Below are 20,343 nucleotides of genomic sequence, written 5' to 3'. Positions count from 1 at the left end.
AAGGGTCTGTTTCCATGCTGTACATCTCTATGACTCTATGACTGAACATGTTGGTTTGAAAAAAATTCTAGGATTGAAAGCTGCTTTCTGTGCTTTAAAGTCAAGAGTTTTCTGCTTTGGTTGTAACATTAGCTGAGTGAAGAGCTGACACGGATATAGCATTGTCAAAATTATAGAGTCATAGAATATGGAAACAGACCTTTCAGTCAAACTTGTCTGCCCCAACCGAACATCCCAATCTGACCTAATACCATTTGCCAGCATTTGGCCCAAATCCCTCCGAACCGTTCCTATTCAAATACCTATCCAGATGCCTTTTAAATTTGTAATTGTACCCGCCACCACCATTTCTGGCTGATCATTCCATACATACACTATCCTCTGTGTGAAAAAGTTACCCCTCAGGTCTTTTTAAAATTTTTCAGCTCTGATTTTAAAGCTATGCCCTTTAGTTTTGGAATCCCCCAACCTAAGAAAAAGTCCTTGGCTATTCACCTTATCATGCCACTCATGATTTTATAAACCTCTATAAGGTCAGCCCTCAGACTCTGACATACCCGGGAAAAAAGCCCCAGTCTATTCATCCTCTCCCTATAGCTCAAACTCTCAAGTCCTGCAACATTTTTGTAAATCTTTTCTCCATCCTCTCAGGTTTAATATCTTGCCTGTAGAAGGGTGACCAGACTTGTTGGAAGTATTCTAAGAGTGAGCTCACCAATAGCATCTTAAAAATAATTGTTTTTATTAACCTATTTTTCTAAACAAGCCATTCAAGGATGATAGTACACACCTGGAGTGGGTGGGACTTGAACCTGGGCCTTCCTGATCAGGAGCACAGAAGCCACCACTGCACCACATGACATCCCAACTTCCACACTTGAATATTCTGATCAATGAAAGCAATGATGCCAAATACCTTCCTAAATGCTACTCCACTTTCAAAGAATCTGCATCCCAAGGTCTCTTTGTTTGGCAATGCTCCCCAGAGCCCTACCATTAACTATAAAAGTCCTGCCTTGGTTTGCCTTACAAAAATGTAACACCGCGCATCTACATTAAAATCCATCTGATCAAGGTCCCGTTGTACTTTGAGATAATCTTCTTCACTGTCCACTATATTACCTATTTTGGTATCATCTGCAAACTTATTGACTATACCTCCTATATTCGCATCCAAATCCTTTATATAAATGATGATCCTTGTGGCACACCATTGGTCACAGGCCTCTAGTCTGAAAATCAACCTTCTAGCCCCACCCTCTATTTCCTACCTTCAAGCCAATTTTGGAATCATGTTGAATGCTTTGCTGAAGTCCATATAGACAATGTCATATAGACAAAAATGTCAAGTTAACTAGACACGATTTCCCACACAAAAAGCCATGTTGACTATCTCTAATCAGTCCTTGCCTTTCTAAATACGTGTAAATCCAGTCACTCAGAATCCCCTCCAACAATTTACCTTGCGTCCTCCCCCCACTCAGCCTCACTTTAAAAGTACACAATATTTTTGTACTGTCTTGCTTTTAGCACAGACACAAAACAGTTTGTCAGCAGTCACCAGTTAACATAAGAACATAACATAAGAAATGGGAACAGAAATAGGCCATCCAGCCCCTCAGGCCTGCTCTGCCATTCAATAAGATCATGGCTAATCTTTTCATGGACTCATCAGCTCACCATAACACTTAATTCCTCTCCTGTTCAAAAATCTATCTTTGCCTTAAAAGTTACAATCCTTCAGAGGTCTCCGTGGTGCTGGCATGCTGAGTGTGGCCATGTAATTGCACAGCTTTGAAGGAACATTAGTGATCAGTCAAGAGAGTGACCATGTTGCTGCACAGTACACACAATATCAATACAACACCCACAACATGTGTCAGTACCTCACACAGCAAATACATCAAATGGCTGTGTCTCAAAGTTAAAGGTGAGTAGTACTTAGTTAAAAACAAAGAGGGTTGCTGTCAGTCAGAGTTGAGTCAGGCTAGGGGTGTGGCTGCGGGTGGCCAGTACAGTTAGTCAAGATCAGTTCATGATCTGTCGAGGGATTTTGGATGTTTAGATGTCCCAACGGGTCAGGCGTTCCATTCATCTCCTGACTGGGGAGTGGACCACAGATTCAGTGGAGCCAGTTAGGGGCTTAGCAGATTGTTAGTTGGGGAGATGTACAGAGATTGGACAGGGGCCAAACAGTCAATATTCAGGGCTATATGTCCAGGTCAGTCAGTTGGGGAGCATAGGGAACAGAGTCCTGGGGACCAGAGGAATGAATTTCATGGGTGGATATCTGGGTACCTGCTGCAGTAGGAAGCTGGGGTGACTCAATGCTGGGGACTCAAGGCAGCAACCTGGAATATGGAGAGTACAAGGACAGTGAAATGGGGATATCGATATGTAAGTAGGATGAGCTGGTAGAATGTGGGATGCTGTGGGATGTGTAGTGATAGGCAGTTGCCACTACTGCGGCCTCATCAAGGGGACTGTGCTGAATGATGGTGGGCGTGATAAATTGTAGGGATGTGAAGGATAAGAATTGGAGTGATAGTTAAGGTGGTAGGTGGGAACATAATAGGGTTCAGGACATATGGGCTGTCCAGGAACTGCTAGATAGTAAGGAATATGGGGGGTTTGGAGGGAACCTGACGTCGAGGCTGAGTCTATTACACACACTATTCAGCACAACTATGTTGTATTCTATGATCTGTCAAGTTCTAAATGCAACTTATAAATCAAATATGGCTGTGGTCACGCTCCTGGAGTAGTGAGGAATCTGTGTCTGTTTCCTGGCCAAAACTGTGTGCTTCATTTCTAAGTGACAGGAGGCTCTTCAACAGACAGTTGCATTAGTTTTGCATTTGCAATCATATGATAGTGTATGTGAAATACATGCAATGGACAAGTAAACTGGTCATAAACAATGTTGACCATGTTATTGACCTTTGCAAATTGGAGAGACATTTCTGTGAAGCATAAGTGATCACCATTTACCTTAAAATGAATACACCAAATGCAAGTGCTCTTTTGGGGTGTATAGAGTTATGGAACTGTTGCCATCTCAATAGAATCAAGTACAAGATTTTCTTATGCCTTCCATGAGTGATGTGGGACAAGGAGGAAAAGTGTTCAGTACTGATGCATCATTTGCACTCTCCTATTATATCTTTACCTCAGGATTTGTAGTGTATTAATCATAATAAAGTTCAATATCAAAGTGCCAATTGTCATTCAAATAAAAGCAAAATACTGCAGAGCTGGAAATTTTAAATAAAAACAGAAAAACTCAGTAGGTCTGGCAACATCTGTGAAGAGAAATAGAGTTAATGTTTCAATTCCAGTATGATGCTTTCTCAGAACTGAGAAGACCTTGAAAGTGATGGGTTTTTTTACCATGTTCAAAGAGAGAGAGAAGCAAGTGGAATAGATGGTGATGGTGCCAAAACCAAACTATGAAGAGTACCAATTCTGGTAAAGGACAGATAGAGATGTAAAATAGATATAAATGATTTGTATCAAAGGGAGAAAATTTGTCCTTTCTGCTGAAAGCAAAGCCAACAAAGCCCAAACAGGGCATGAGTCATTCCTGATGAAGGGCTAATGCTTTTTTTCAGTGCCATGCTTTTCTACACTCCAACATCTGCAATCCTCTCCTCCTAACAAGCCATGGCCAGTATGAAGGAACAGATAGTAGTCAAACTGGACAGAGGTCAAGTTCTGAAGTTGTGGAACTTAATGTAGAGTTCTGAAGGCTAAAATGCCTAAATGAAAACTGGGATGCTATTTTACCATCTTGCATTGAGCTTTGTTGGAACAGTGTAGCATCCAGGATGAAAGGCATGGGAGCAAGATGGTTTGTTAAAATAGTAAGTAACTAGAATTATCAGGGTCACTGTTACAAAGCGGAGGTATTTCATAAAGTGGTCACTCAGCCTGTGTTTGGTCTTTCCTCAATGAGGAGGAAACTAGTGAAAACACAGGTTTTACGCCTTCTGCTAATGTTTGGGAAGATGCAATGGGTGTTTGAAGAGTAATGGAGGAGTCAAATAGGGTTTGGTAAAGAGATTCTGAGTGGAGGGGAGGGGAAGATAATTTGATGATGGTAAGTCTGGGACAATAGCGTGAGGAAATGGGTTAGCTTCTTGGACGGAAACTCTATAAAATTTGCCAAAAATTACACTTTGTCAAAACACCGTAAGATTCAGCCCTTTAGCTGAAGGGAGCTTTATTTCTAATGGTTTAAATTTTCTGCAATCATGCTTGCAACTAGTTTTTATTTTCAGCTAGTTTCAATTTTTGTGCACACCCGAGGCTTAACAGCTGACTATGAACGATTACTAATCTGACACATGAACAAATATTGAACACTATGTTGCTCAGTTAGGCTGGGTTCTGCAGTATGGCTGTAGATTTAGATTAGATTACTTACAGTGTGGAAACAGGCCCTTCGGCCCAACAAGTCCACACTGACCCGCCGAAGCGCAACCCACCCATACCCCTACATTTACCCCTTACCTAACACTGCGGGCAATTTAGCATGGCCAATTCACCTGACCCGCACATCTTTGTGACTGTGGGAGGAAACCGGAGCACCCAGAGGAAACCCACGCAGACACGGGGAGAACGTGCAAACTCCACACAGTCAGTCGCCTGAGGCGGGAATTGAACCCGGGTCTCTGGCGCTGTGAGGCAGCAGTGTGCCACCGTGCCGCTGATAAGTGGTCTGCTCTTGCATTCTGTTGACCAAGGGGAAATAAAGCCTAACATGTCTGGAAGTCAGTTAGGCTCCAAGGCACTCTCTCATAACAAACTGAGGAACTAGAAATGTCTAAAATTCCTGGGGTTGTATGCGCCAGAGAATGTTTGATTATGAAATGTAAACATGCATTGTATATATAAAGAATAAGTACAGTGAGGCAAGTTTTGACTCAGTGGTTAGCACTGCTGCCTCACATCACCAGGGGCCTAGGTTCAATTCCAGCCTTGGATGACTGTGTGGAGTTTGCACATTCTCTCTGTGTTTTTGTGGTTTTCTGCTGGGTGCTCCGGTTTCCTCCCACAGTTCAACTTTATGTGCATGTTAGATGGATTGGCCCCTGAGGTCCAGGGATATGTAGGCTTGGTGGATTAGCCATGGAAAATGCAGGATAACGGGGGTTATGTTTCTGGATAGGGTGCTCTGAGGGTTGGTGTCAACTCAGTGGGCTGAATGGTCTCTATTTGCAAGTAGGGTTTCTAAGATCCATGTACTATATTTAAATAAACTGCATGCTATGCACAATTACATTTAATCTGTTATGTAATGTACACTTTGGATATAAAACAAGTGTATTTTTGGAATAACAAATCAGATAGGCATTAATTATTATTTTAAGAATGCCCTCCACTAGCATCTGCTTGGTTTGTCTCTTTGTTATTGTAAATTGTGTTTCAATAGTCCAAGGTTAAAACAGGAAACAATTCTCCCCTATTGTTCACTGCTTTTTAAAGACTGTTCAGTTGTGATATGTTTACATTTTCTATGCCAGCAGAGTCTGAAGAGGGAGACCTGAAGTATGATGGACACTTTTAAGACCTTTATATAAATAGATCATGTCTTCACATTCTGAATGGAATCACACGATGAAAACAACTTGAAGTGTAAACAAATATTCAGGAGTAAATAATCTCTCTCAATTGATCAATGATTACTCCTCCATCTTGAACAACACTTGGAGAAAACAAGAAGCAAAGGCACAGAAAGTACTGAGTGGGAGAATTCAATTTGCTGACCAAGTCCTCTGTTACAATTGGGTTCATACTTGCCTCTTTGCTAATTTCGGTGGAAAGGACGAAAATGCATAAAAAGGTTGATTACTTTTCATTCTTATTATCTAAGTTCAGAATTTTCACAGAACTGTTATGGTACAAAAGGAGACCATTTGATCCATTGTGCCTTCTCTAGTTCTGCAAATGAATGTCATGACTTGGTGTCATTTTGGTCTAAATGAATTAATTTGCAATAGTTTTGGAGCTTTACCAAATATACTATGAAGAGTATCCAAAATTTGCAATGTGGTTTCGACTGAAAAGAGAATCGAAATGGAAAATAGATTCAAAACCACATTATATAATGCTATTAATTGAATTATTTCAATTCGTCCCATGTCGTGATGGCTAGAATAACAGATTTTGACTTTGAGCTTCAGAAATCTCTGGAAAGATTTTGTAACAATTTCAGAATGAACTCATCACATTAAGCCTAGAAGAGAGAAAAGAGAATTAAATTTTAAAAAAAGTAAAGTAACATCTAGTGATTTTCTTATTGTGAACTGTTCCAAAGGATGATAGAATTCAAGATCTTAATGCCAATAATACATACTTCAATCCCAGGCCATTCCAAGTCCTACCCGTCAATTCTAGAGTTACTTTCAATAGTGACTGTGTTGTAGATGATTATCACACAGGATTGGCTGATATTTTGATTCTACCGGAGCTGGCACCTGTTGCATCTCATCAGTCCCAGACTGAGACAGAGAAGAACGAGAGGGGCAGCTCGAGACCTCAGCACCACATAAAATCAGGACTTTTATATAGAACTGCCTTACATCTGAAAGATATCAAGTGAGTCACTTTTGATGAAGTATTTATTTCACATTCACATATGAATTTAATAGTTAATCTTGTTCGTCCTTTTTCATTTTAATGGCCCCTGGGTTCTGTTGCTATTTCTGGACGAGTTGCGATATAAGAGTGGAGTCTGCAGATCTGGCGAATTATTGCTTCCTTAAAACAATTGTCAAATAGAAGAAGGCAATTAAAATAATGGAAATTTATTATTTTTGTGACTTTGAATAATTTTGTTGTATTTCACATGAGAATAACATTTTATAAGTGTGCTTATGTGTATGTATGTGTGAAAAGAATGAGGACTGTAGCTAAGATAAACTTAGTCTTGGTCAAGGCAGTATGATTATTTTAGCAAAATTAAATAATGAAAATAACTCTTTAAAATAAATCTCTCTATAGACTAAAATATTCTTATTTTAAATATTTTCCCTTAAGCATTATTGTCAATTATTTAGTCAAACTAGAAAACAATAACCTCCATAAGAATCTAAGGCCATTCACTAGTGTTCTTAAGTTAGGAAAACGGTGTATTGGTGAGGTGGTATCAATGTAGAAATCATATGGATTATGTAGATCAAATCATCCTATGAATGTGCTGACCTTTTTAAAGCTAACCTGCTAGTGCATTCTTTTGCAGTCTTACTTGTTTCCTTCCTACTCTCCATTTATGATGAGGACATATAGATCGACATTTTTACCTATTGTATGGTATGTTTTACATGTAAGTTTTATTTGCCTTGGATGTGAACTTAGTATTTCCATCTTTTGTTTTGTATTTCTCGTTACTTTCCTTGGACACTATACTTCTATTCCCTTTCCTTCTTATTGTCTAGTCATGCCTCCTTTCATGTCTCTCGTCTAAGGTACTTTACCAAATCTAAATCAATGGTGCAGCATTTTACTTTTCTTATAACGTTCTGTTCTTGTGCTGATGTCTCAAGTTTTACTCCATTTAGATAAGCCCACTTCCATCTGTGCATCTCCTCAAATTCCTAAGAGTCCTCCAAGGCACTCATCCCTACCTCCTCACATGCAAATATCCAAATGCTGTATCCTTTTCTTTCACCCACTTTCCCACATACCTCATCTCCTGGGGACTAATTTTGCCAAGCTCTAACTGGTTCTGCTTAACCCCATCGACCAATTAGTCTCTACTTGAATTCTACTAGCTGAATCTTTTGCAATATGTTATTTTTTCAAGTTCTGCATCATTACTTGCACTTGGCCATCCATCGTTGTAATTCCTTCTTTGTCTTAGTCTCATGTTTGATCATGCTCCTGTGAAGCATTTAGGACCTTTTAGCAGATTGTGCCAACATTTATGAGAGCATATATTTGGAAAAATCCACATATCTGCAGTATCAACATGTTCATCTGAAGATTACAATGAAAACACTTATTTTAATTTAATACTATTTTATACTTTACACTGATTAAATGTTTCAGATACCATAAAATGCTATTTGATTTTCCTACCTATCCATATTTCTTCAAAACACATTTACCAACAAAATTATTAAAAGTGCTACAAAATGCTGGTTGTTAAATGTTAACTGCTAATAGTGTTATTAATGCTTCCAAAATGGCCTGGACAGAGTAGAGGTTGGGAAGATGTTTCCATTGGGAGGATAGGCTGGGTCCCAAGGGACCCTTAGAGTAAAGGGAAGACCTTTTAGAATGGAAATAAGGCAAAACTTCCTCTGTCAGAGAATGGTGAATCTATGGAATTCATTGGCACAGAATGTTGTGAACGCAAAGTCATTGGGTATGTTTAAGACTGAGATAGACAGATTCTTGGGTATCAAGGGGAGAAAGCAGGAGAATGTGTTGGAGAAACTTAGCAGCCATGATTGAATGGTGGAGCAGACTCAATGAGCTGAATGCCTAATTTCTAATCCTATGTCTTAAAGTCTTGAAATGTATTTTAAAATTTCATCCTATGAGCAACACTTCAAAACACATAGCAATAAGTTCCAGTGGCTGGCTGGTTGATATGCTTGCATGCTTTACCAGAGAGAAGTTATATGTGGGTTTATTTCCCGAAGTTCCACTTACAAGCTATGAATTCATGATCCTAACACTAGAAACAAGGTGAGTTCAAGCTCCAAGGAATTGATGAAACATGTGAAAATCAGAGATTAGGAAGGCAATATTAATATCAGAAGTAATCTTAGATTAATTGTCATAGTGACCTTGTAGTTGCTATGTTCTTTATTTGTAATCAGTGTTGCACTATGAAAACCCCCAAAAAGTTATGATTTTTTCCTAATACAATTAATAACCATTAAGCTATAAATCCTCAGCTGCAATGTTCGTTATGCAGTAACAATCATACTGTAAAATCTTTAACTAGAGTCAATAAAATACTGTTAATGACAAATTGAAGTAACTATGTATATTTAGAAGGAATGTGGAACAACATAAACCGAGAGAGATGAGAGGAAAGGTCAAACTGATACAGGCGATAGTGTCCTATGTTGTAACAATGATTACACTTCATTGGCTGCAAAGCATTTTAGAATTCCCTGAAAGACATTATATGATTTCAATTTATTTCTTTCTGTGTTCATTTTGTTGGTATATGTGTTTTGAAGAAACAGTTGTTCAATAAATATAGATAGGTAGGAATTTCTGGGTGGCACAGTGGTTAGCACTGCTGCCTCGCTGTGCCAAAGACCCGGGTTCAATTCCCGACTCAGGCGACTGACTGTGTGAAGTTTGCACATTCTCCCCGTGTCTGCGTGGGCCCCCCTCTGGGTGCTCTGGTTTCCTCCCACAGTCCAAAGATGTGCAGGTCAGGTGAATTGGCCATGCTAAATTGCCCGTAGTGGTAGGTAAAGGGGTAAATGTAGGGGAATGGGTGGGTTGCGCTTTGGCAGGTCGGTGTGGACTTGTTGGGCCGAAGGGCCTGTTTCCACACTGTAAGTAATCTAATCAAATAGCATTTTAGGGTATCTGAAACATTTAATCAGTGTAAAGTATAAAATAGTATTAAATTAAAATGAATGTTTTCATTGTAATCTTCAGATGAACGTGTTGATATTGCAGATATGTAGATTTTCCCAAATATGTGCTGTAATCAGTGTTGGCACAATCTACTGCAATCCGTAAATGAGCTCTAGATTAAAGTTGGTACAGAATTTATTCTCTTATAACAAACAGATGTGACCTCAAAATCCCTCAAGTGTTTATTCTGGGATTAAGGGTAATATCTGAGTTGCTAGAATTTAAAAATAAATGTAGCTTATTTTATCACTTTGCCAAATGATTCAGAAAGTTAATTCAGAAACATGTGGTACAATAAACTGGTATAGCAACGTCCTGTGTCACACAGGTTGTTTTAGAAAGAGTTGCTTAAAGCAACTTTTGTAGTCATAGGTCAATATTAGAGATGAGATATGCAAGGGTGCTTTATACTACAACCTGTAATCAGATTCATTTAAATAGTAGAAAGCCCTAGGCACATGTTATTTGAATGCCATCTTGCTTAAGCAATAATATAGAGTACCACATGTAAGATAGTTTGAGACTGAAAAGGGTGAAAAACATATTTTGAATAGAATGAAAAGAATGGCATGGTGTTAAAGCACACCAGAACTCTGTGCTGTAGATGATAAGTTTGCAATAATAATTCTGTGGAGTGGCACGGTGGCTCGGTGGTTAGCACTGTTGCCCCACAGCGCCAGGGACCCGGGTTTCGATTCCAGCCTTGGGTGATTGTGTAGAGTTTGCATGTTCTCCCTGTATCTGCGTGGGTTTCCACCAGGTGCTCTGGCTTCCCCCCACAATCCAAACATGTGCAGTTTAGGTGAATTGCCTATGCTAAATTGCCCATAGTTTAGGTGCATTAGTCAGGGTAAATATAGGGTACAGGAATGGGTCTGGGTGGGTTACTCTTCGGAGAGTCAGTGTGGACTTGCTGGGCTGAAGGGCCTGTTTCCACACTGTAGGGAATCTAATAAAAAAAAGTTAACAATTGCAATCTGTTACACAAGTCGAGACTTAGTCTAATGTCATCAACACCAAGATTGTAAACCAGTCTTATTTTCTCCTGGTCGTAACAGTAACAGGAAATTCTGCCAGATTAATCAATATTATTGCTTTGGGAGAAGTTGACTAAGCCCTTTTTCACTCAAATGAATAGAAAATCAGGTAAGGCCAAGTCATCCTGGATGCTGTTATAACAACGAGATAATGATACACGTGAAGGATTCGTACCTGTGAGAGACTACTCAAAGGTGCCATACACTATTTCATTATAGTTTGTAAGTGTTCAAATTTGTTTAAAATTCCTGCAGTTGTTCTGCAATTACATTAGAATTAATATTATCACATTACTTCTTTCTGATAACATATTGTGAAAAGGCATTTTGCTTTGAAAAGATAAATAATCATATCTTAAAATGTTGCTTATTTGCACATTTGAGTATGTGTAAAATACTGCAAATTATTAGTAGAATTATTTTAGAAAGTTCTTCTCTGTGATAATTCAATTGGTGATCTGATTTTTCATTATTCATGTTTAAATCCTCTGAATCAATTATCAGTGACAAATGTCAGCTTATCAAAACAACAAAAGAAGTTTAATACCCTGCATAAATATAAATAGGTTATTTGACACAATATTTTACAAAACTCTTCCAAGTAAGATGGAAAAATTATGCTTATTTTCAAAATCCCATGATTAAGTATGTAATCTAAGCTGAAACTTGCTGCAGTTCTAAAGGAAAGAAAGTTTTATTGTTATTTGAATGAAATGTTGAACCAATGCTGTATCTACCTGTTCAGTTGGACATAAATATAATACAACATTTTTCAAAGAGTTTCATCCTATGTCCACCCAGCCCTTAAATACTGAAGATAAAATAGTCCGTAAGTCATCTCAGTGCTATGCATAAATTGCAATAACCCATCCACAGAATTAGCATCAATAATCTACTGATTTTCCAATTCACTTAAAATCTTTGTTTTGCAGCTGCATTTAATGTTCTTGCCCTTTAGATTTTGTGCATATGTAACATAAATTTTTTAAAACTCCCATTATAATGAACCAAAAATCTGACTAACATTGTAGATTGTAAAAATAGCAAGACCTGCGATGATAGCTGACATGATGGAACAATAACTTTCATTACATATATTAAAACCTGATTTTAATGTATTTCCTGCTTTATAGCTAAATGGTCTCTAAATTTGGAATCGGCTTTCTATTCTCTGGCTTTGCATTCGCAAATTAATTGAAACTGGAACATAATGCTCAGAAAGTAGAACTAGCAAGGGAATATCCTCATGTTCTGTCATCCCCAAAGATTCACACATTCCTTTTCACTGTGAGATACAGAATCATAAAATCTAACAGCACAGAACAAAGCCATTTGGTCTAGTAAGTGTGTGTCTACACTTTAGAAGAACAGTCCAGTTAGTATCTCTCTTCTATTCCTACCCCAGACCCCTGTAATTTTGATCTATTTCAAGTAACAATGTTTGTGAGTAGTCAAATACATGGAGTGTAAAAGCACTTTTCTTTGACGCGTTTAGTTATTAATTCTAATTGATCTCACATTTTAAAAAAGCATTATAATACTGCAAAATATTTGGAAGGATTACTTTAGAGAGTTCTTCTCTTTAATAATTCAGTTGGTGGCATGATTCTTCTTCATTCATGCTTAAAGCCTGAGAAGCAGTTTTTCGATGATAGAGGTCACTTTATTCATTACATTCTCTTTTGAAGGCAATGATTTTGTATTCATTCCCCTGTCAAGAAGTCAATTCCAAATCCTAAGTATTCATGTGTAAAAGATTTTTATCTCCCTGTTGTCTCATGTTTTGGACATGAGAATATACAGCAGTAATGTCCCTGAAACAAAAGTGCATCCTTTATCTTTTGCTTGATAGTTGTTTAGTCATTTTGGATGTTTCATTTTGTTTTCAACTTCAAGAATTTGACTAGATTATGATTTTTAGAAGTTGCTGATTATTTGTTGTTGCAATTAACCCATGGCTCATCAAGATAGTCACATACTTGGTATTTTTAAAGTACAGATCTGCACCACATTCATTAGAATGTCATTAAAATGCTTGAAACAAGCCAATTGGAAGTGACCAAATGTATGAAGCATGTTTCTGTAGTTAATTTCTCTGAGGAATAAACTGACATTCAATGGAAAAGGTCCCTAACATGTTGAACAATTAAGTTCAAAATCAGTGGGTCAGTTTCAGCTCACTGCCATGGCTATAAATAAAAGTGATGATAAAGAAACCTCACTGCTATTGCAATCCACGGATGTTATGAAGCACTGAAGTATTTTTGAAGCAAAGTCACTGTTGTCATGTAGGAAACTAAATAGCCAAATTACACACAGCAAGCTCCCACAAGTAGCCACGTGATAATAATCAAATAATCTGTTCTTGTGTTGTTGACTATAGGATTTTTTTTATTAAGCAATGATGGCAAGTGAATAATTTCAGGTTATGTCCTTCCATAGTATTAGTTGGTGGAAATCAATTAGTTTATTTAAAAAAAAGTTTGTTGACACTTGAAAAGAATCCCACCATGACATTAGAAAAATTGTAAATAATGTAACATTCATGATTGTTGATGCACCTTTTGTAGTATATGGCACACACTGAAATGCACAGACATGAGAGATTTCCATTGTTGCTATTTGTACTCAAAGCTTAAAAGTATGTTGAAAGGGCATGCTTATAATTTTTCTGTGAGTACTGCCCAAATGAACACATACATGAATTGAACAATGAGTCATGTTCATAATATACTTAAGTCCTGTCCATAGTATATCAATAAAGCCTTATTTTCAATTATCTTTGTCATTTTTAGTGTCATGGTTTTCCTCATTGTAAATGATTAAATTACATTTACAATAGAACTATCTCACTGCACTGAAAGTACATTTTCCCACATATGACGATGTCGTGCAAAAAGGAATTTTTGCTGCCATATACAAAACTATTCATGTTCATATTCACACACACGTCTTATTTAACTGTGAGGAAATTCACCCCATTATCAGTGAGAAATTTTGTTGTTCGTACAAATTTAGACCTTTGCATTACATTAGCCATAATTACTTTTGACTGTTTATTATGTATCGTTGTTGACTAAAAACTTGGTTGCCAATTCTACAAAATGTAATGTCAAAGTGTTTCTTTTTTCCTTTAAGTGTTTACCTTTAAATCCAGAGCCACTACCTCTTTGAAATCTCTTGCTATGGGCAGACTACTGCAAGCTGTCACATTGTGCTTCTTAAAAGTCTCAAATCTATTGCATTCCCCATCCCTTGTCCTGCATACTTATGAAAATTTAACATTTTAAGAGGGTGGAGAGACAAATTGCCTGTGTAATTTTAATATAATTGATTTTTGTCTTCTAAATTTCCACACCAATATCAATATAACCTCTTGAAATTTATTTAGTGAAGAAATCAGCTGTGCTTTCTTAATTGATGATCTACTTAATAACAATGGTATTTCACTGAACACAACATATGTGCACTAATAAAATGATTGATTCTGGCTATTTTACAAGGAATGATCACTTTTCAATGATTTTGTTATGTTATCATACCCACTTGCACGTACTGTAGCCATGAAACTACTGTCTCATATAGCACAATAGAAAGACTCTGTCACCAACTTATTCATCACTCAGCCGAAGATTGTTGAGACCAAAACAATGCCCTCTTTTGATATGGATCTCCATCGTCATCTTAATCTTACATTTCATTTTTAGTATTGAATACTCTATTACAGCATTTGGGATGAATCATGGCTTAATGGTACTTTGACTTTAACCTGGAATATCATTCGATGACACTCTGGGCATTTCTGAGGTTCATTCTCTTTATTCTCAAAATCATCAATAGCATTTCTGACCTAATTTCTATTAGTTACAGTTCTCCTTTCACACGTTTGTTTCCATTTCATATTTAGACAGTCTTGTTAATTTGTTAATACTAAGTCCTCAATTTTTTGCCTTCATCCTGATTGCCACCTTCGTGCTACAAATACTTCTGGAAAGGAATGTACGCCTAAGGTTTTTTTTAAATGTTTCCAACATTTATTCTAGCAATTTGTATATCTGCAAATTTAACACACATCAAAATCCGAAGTCTATCCATACTCAATACTTTGACACTGATCAAAAACTTAAATGTCAGTCCAGATTGTAGAAATTCCAAGTGTTATTTTTGCAGTCTTTCAAACAATGTACAGAATTCCATTATGTAATCTTCCATGATACTATCCTCAGTCTTCCTAAATATTTCAAAATCCAACAACATTTCACAAACAATCAGTAAGCTATCTTTTTGGTAAATTTTATCAAACATTCAATCTGCATTCAAATCATCTGGCTGCAATTCCATTATAAAAAAAGACTTTTTGCTTCCATATGGTAATGAAAGCTAAGGTCATGCCTTTTTCTTCTTCAGTAAACAAGTCGCCCCGATCCACATAATTACTTCATTCTTCCATTGGTCATAAGATTCACACTCAGAGATAGCTAATCTTTTCACTTTTCTAAGCTTTTCATTTTGACTCAATCTTCCTGTGCTACCACTGATGTACATTAGAAGATAAATGTTTTTGGACAGTGTCCACACTTATTTCAGCTAACCACCCTCCATAAAAGTGAACACTATTGGTTACAGCTCCCTGCATTTAAACAATCAATTCTCACTCAAATAATTTATCCATCACATATTCCTTTGTTCTCAGGAATCCCTTCAGATCTGAATAGATGATAACTTAAGGGCTAAACTGAGCCATGTAAGACCCATTATTAGATACTACATTGGTTCTGTTCCAATATGTCCATGCATTTCCAATGTAAAGTGTGCTAAGTGCCCTCTTGGTAAAGAGGTTTGCATATGGGTGATAAGCTGCATGAAGAAGGATTCCAGTTCCTCAATGTATAGCTGCTATGTAATATAGGCAGTGCATTATGCAAATAAATACTTCCTATATTGACAGCAGTCACAGTTCCTTCATTCTGCTGCAGTCCTCTGTGCCACTGTGTTTGACCCACCACAACAAGATAGATGACTCGACAAAAAATGTTATCTACATGAGTAGCTGATGGCTCCTGTTTGAAAATCACACACATGCAAACAAGACCAATGGTGAGAGCCATAATACCACAAGGAACATTGCAGAACATTCTGCTTTCTTCAGCAATGCTTCTGCTGCCTGTTTCACTCTGAATATAGATCTGAATGTGAATCATTTATAATCCAACTCTGAATGTGAATCACTTTTAATCCAAAACTGAATCAGGAGGTGGAGCTTTGCAATAGCCACCTAAGTGGATTTCGAACATTGGAGTAATTTTGTATATGCCGCACAAAATCATGATTATGAGGGAACAGTTCTTACCACAGCTATGCAAAGGGCGGCACGGTGGCACAGTGGTTAGCACTGCTGCCTCACAGCGCCTGTAGACCCGGGTTCAATTCCCGACTCAGGCGACTGACTGTGTGGAGTTTGCACGTTCTCCCCGTGTCTGCGTGGGTTTCCTCCGGGTGCTCCGGTTTCCTCCCACAGTCACAAAGATGTGCGGGTCAGGTGAATTGGCCATGCTAAATTGCCCGTAGTGTTAGGTAAGGGATAAATGTAGGGGTATGGGTGGGTTGCGCTTCGGCGGGTCGGTGTGGACTTGTTGGGCCGAAGGGCCTGTTTCCACACTGTAAGTCTAATCTAATCTAATCTATCAAACAAGAAGCAGCCGGGGCAGAAAAAAACAAGCAAACAGAAGCCAAAGAGGGGAGATACAAACATCCCCTCAAGATTAATCCACTGTTCAATCAGGTCATTGTTAATCTTTGAAATTCTCTTTTCCATAGAACAATGGAGGCTAGATTATTGAATATATTGAAGACTGAGTTTATCAGAATTATGATCTACACAGGGATCAAGGCTTATTCTCTTTGAGTGTTGGAGCTGGCACCGGCAGAAAAGTGGCCACAATCAGATCAGCAATGATTTTACTGAATGGCACAGCAGGTTCATTGGAGCAAATTACTTACTCTTGCCCTTATTTCTTATTTTTTTATGTTTTTATGATCCATTTCAACTTGAAGCAGAATTACCCCTTCCCTCATCCGTAGAGATGGAGAGAGAGGCAGTGAGAAGAAGAAATAATTTGGCAATTTGATCTTGATGAGATATTCACCTCCTTCTCGCCACGTCACTAATGAGATTCTCTGTAGCCTAACAAATTTTCAGTCTCACCCTCTGGTGAACTTCCATCTGACTAATCTTTTTGCTCTGGCTCCTGCATAGTTGAATCTCAGCACCTTCTAATTTCTTTATTCTAATCTCTAAAGTTTCAGTCATTGTACAGTTAATCCCAGCATCCCTTTTCAACACAAAATCAAGAGAGCCTGGCAGGTGTTAAGTTAGCCTACATTTTGTGGCATCAATTGTATAGATGCAGGCCACTATAAATCTTGGAACCCTTCTTTAGAGTACTGCAGGACTCTTCCAGAGCAACAAGTCTTGTTTCAGCATGCCAATGGTTTCCCCCATTGCATAGCTCTCATTGTATGCATACTGCAAACCTGTATGTTTGTGAGTTGCACACTAGAGCCATGAGCCAAGTCATTGGTGGATTGCTTTTGTCAGGGAGAAGCATCCTTTGGTCTGCAATCGTAGCTCAATGACAATGGATGTACATTGGCTGCTGCCAGCAAACTGCACATTGACCTACATTCTCTCAGTATGGTCAGATAACAGCTGAGGAAATAGAATCCTTTTCAGTTCCAATAGACCTCAGACAATATGTGCAGCACCAGCAAAGTGATGTGACTCTCTACACTGGAGTAGTCTGAAATCCTTGCAAAGTTACGTGTTCCTTCTTCTGGCTGCTCTCTGTCAAAACAAAACAGAACTGTAATATGTTTTCTTTAGACAGTTTCAATGAACTTCCATTATACAGCATGTGGATGTCAAATTGCAAAATGCCACAATTCCTACAACTACAACATGAAAGAAGCACTAGTCATGGAAGTTTGTTGTCTTTTACAGCCACTGGCAATGAGATCCTTCCTGTATTCTGAAGCTGCATGTGGCAGATTTTAGTGAATCATTTAGAATCATAGAATCCCTGCAATGTGGGAGCAGGCCATTCAGCCCATCAAGTGCACACCGACCATCCGAAGAGCATCCCACCCAGACCCATTCCTACTCTATCCCTGTAACCCTGTATTTCCTATGGCTAATCCATCTAGTCTACACATCCCTGAACACAATGGAGAATTTAGCATGGCTAATCCACCATGGCCAAGTTCTTTTGTGAAATGCAGAAATCTCAGATTTTTCACTGTTCCTTCTTAACATTCAGCTGGGAGAATGCTCCCTTAGCACCATGATAGATATGGTTTCCTGCTGACAACCTAATCTTCTCCTCCTGCCCTTCTCTGCATTCTTTCTGTCTGTATTCCTCATCATGCTATCAACCAAGGAACATATTTGTTACTCCAACCATTCCAGGGAGAAATTGATTTGTGCAAGAACTTTGAAGTCAGGATAAAATCCTTCAACATATACCACTCTCTGTGCACTTTAACAGCTTTAAAGCACTCTGAAAATCATCACATACTTGCACAATTGCAGCAACAGCTAGTTGAAATTAATCAACAATTAACTTGAAAGAGATTATGATCCCTTTAACTATAACTATCCTTCCTGCTGTTGAACCAATGTTCAGCTGTAAAAGGTGTTAAGGGAGGGTATCAGGAGGGGTCTACATCTCCAAAATGGCAGCTCTTAGGCCAGAACAACATTATACATTAATTGAAATCAAAATCTATCAGCTCTGTATATTTGCAGTAGTTTTCATTTTGCCTTCTCTAAGACTTTGACTTTAATGGGATTCTGGATGGCTCATACCTGAAATGGATGCCCTCAGCAGATAAAAAGGAAATTTCTAGCATCCAAATAAAGGGCAGTATGGATTTAAGTTTTGTACTTTATGGCTTTAAAATGTAGACTGAGTTACATCTGTGTGTAACAGGTTCAATTCCACATCACCCACACATCCTCTAACTCCGCTGAATTGGAGTACAACACTTGGTTTTGACTTCATCTGTGCAACTTTGTGGAAGATGTGTTATATTTACATTGAATAAAGAAATGGATTAACTTACTGTACTAATATGTAATCAAAATGAAAAAGTCACTCCCTTGAGCAAGTTTCTGAGAAGAATTAAAATGTAGTTACTCAATTAAATTTTATTTATTTGTCAATAATTTCAACCCCAATCCTTTAATATGTGTCTTATTAGATAGGAATTTTTTCTAATTTGTTACCAAAAATGAATATATAGTATGAATCATCAAACACAATTATTTTTATGGGAACAATATCCAAGGACGCTGAACAAGGCAGTACATCACCAATATTGTAGAACACTTCGACCAATGAGACAGTATTGAGCACCAAACAGTCACCCTGTGATTGTTCAGACATTATATTTAACCCAGAAAAGATCAGTCTAGTCTAGAATGATCAACTGTAATTAGAATACAAATTTTGCATCATGCAGCACAGTGTAAAGTAACATGCATTAATTTCTATCATTTAATTTTGATTACCTTCAAAACAACTTTAATCTGTGAATGGAAATCAAATCTTAATTCCTACATAATTGTTTTGGATAAAATAAGTAAGCTATCTGCTGGGAGCTGAACCTTGAGTATCAGAGTGCTCAGAATTAAGATTACTAATAATAATCATTGAACTCACTGAGTTACCTTAGCAACTATGATATAGGCCTCTCCCTTCGTGGTTTGATCCTAAATTCTCTGCGAAGTCAAAATGGAGAACCGATTATTGAAAGTTACAATGTAAACGCTCTAGGATGTTGTGATTTAAAGAATTCTTTTTGCCCCCTTTCAGCATCAGCACCGTGATGACATTTCCCCCTACGTTTTGAAAATATGTATAACTGCATCCTGTAGTATTACAGTAATGAAATGAATCATGAAATTAAGGCCCTGTCTGCTCTCTGGTATGTATAAAAGATCTCACAACATCATTCTGAAGAAAACCTGGGGAATTATCATCATCCCTTAATCAACATTATTAAAAACAAAATTATCTGGTTATTATCACACTGCAGTTTGCAGGAGCCTGTGTACACAAATTGTTTGCTGCTTTTCCTACATTAATGACTGCATTCAGAAGCACTTTACTAGCTCTAAAGGGCTTTGGGTAGGAGCAAGTTTTTCTATATTTTATTTCCTTCCTGCTGTATAAGTACAGATGCAGTATATAATGTCTACATAAAATGCATATATCACCATGTAATAAATATATATCAGTAACATTGAATCAAAGGTGTAATTTTACATTCCATCAGCTGTGATTTTAAAGGCAGTGTGGTTCTCATAAAATACAATGTATGTCTTGTCCCCCTGTTTTCCATTTGATGTGGGAGGGGAACTGTAGAGGATTTAGAAGTGCCACTCACTCTTTGTCTTACTGAGGCCCTTTAGTGGCCATTAAAGGGCATTTATGTACCTTATTCTGCCCCATTGATATTTTACCCAGGGCAGATAGAGGCCTATTGCTAAGCAGGTAACTTGACAGCTTTAGCAAGGGGTGATCTTTGGAGATTCTCTATGTCCTTCAGAAACATGCCCACAAGGGGACGTATCATATTACATCTCCCCACCCAAAATTCACACTCACATTTAACATTATTCATCACAGGACTA

General features: G+C 37.8%; 1 protein-coding gene across 1 annotated transcript in view; it reads left to right on the top strand.

Annotated features, from left to right (window-relative positions):
* Positions 1-6,507: 6,507 nt before the first annotated feature.
* The window catches only part of LOC132829123 (glutamic acid-rich protein-like), a 46,850-nt gene continuing 33,014 nt past the window's right edge, over positions 6,508-20,343 (top strand). The window contains exon 1 of the mRNA XM_060846445.1: positions 6,508-6,600. The gene's annotated coding sequence lies outside the window, so the exon portion shown is untranslated. The remainder of the gene's footprint in view (positions 6,601-20,343) is intronic.

This window comes from Hemiscyllium ocellatum, chromosome 28 (genome assembly GCF_020745735.1).
Source record: "Hemiscyllium ocellatum isolate sHemOce1 chromosome 28, sHemOce1.pat.X.cur, whole genome shotgun sequence".
Classification (NCBI taxonomy): Eukaryota; Metazoa; Chordata; class Chondrichthyes; order Orectolobiformes; family Hemiscylliidae; genus Hemiscyllium; species Hemiscyllium ocellatum.
The sequence above is the reverse complement of the archived record's forward strand: the minus strand, read 5'-3'. Positions and strand labels throughout refer to the sequence as shown.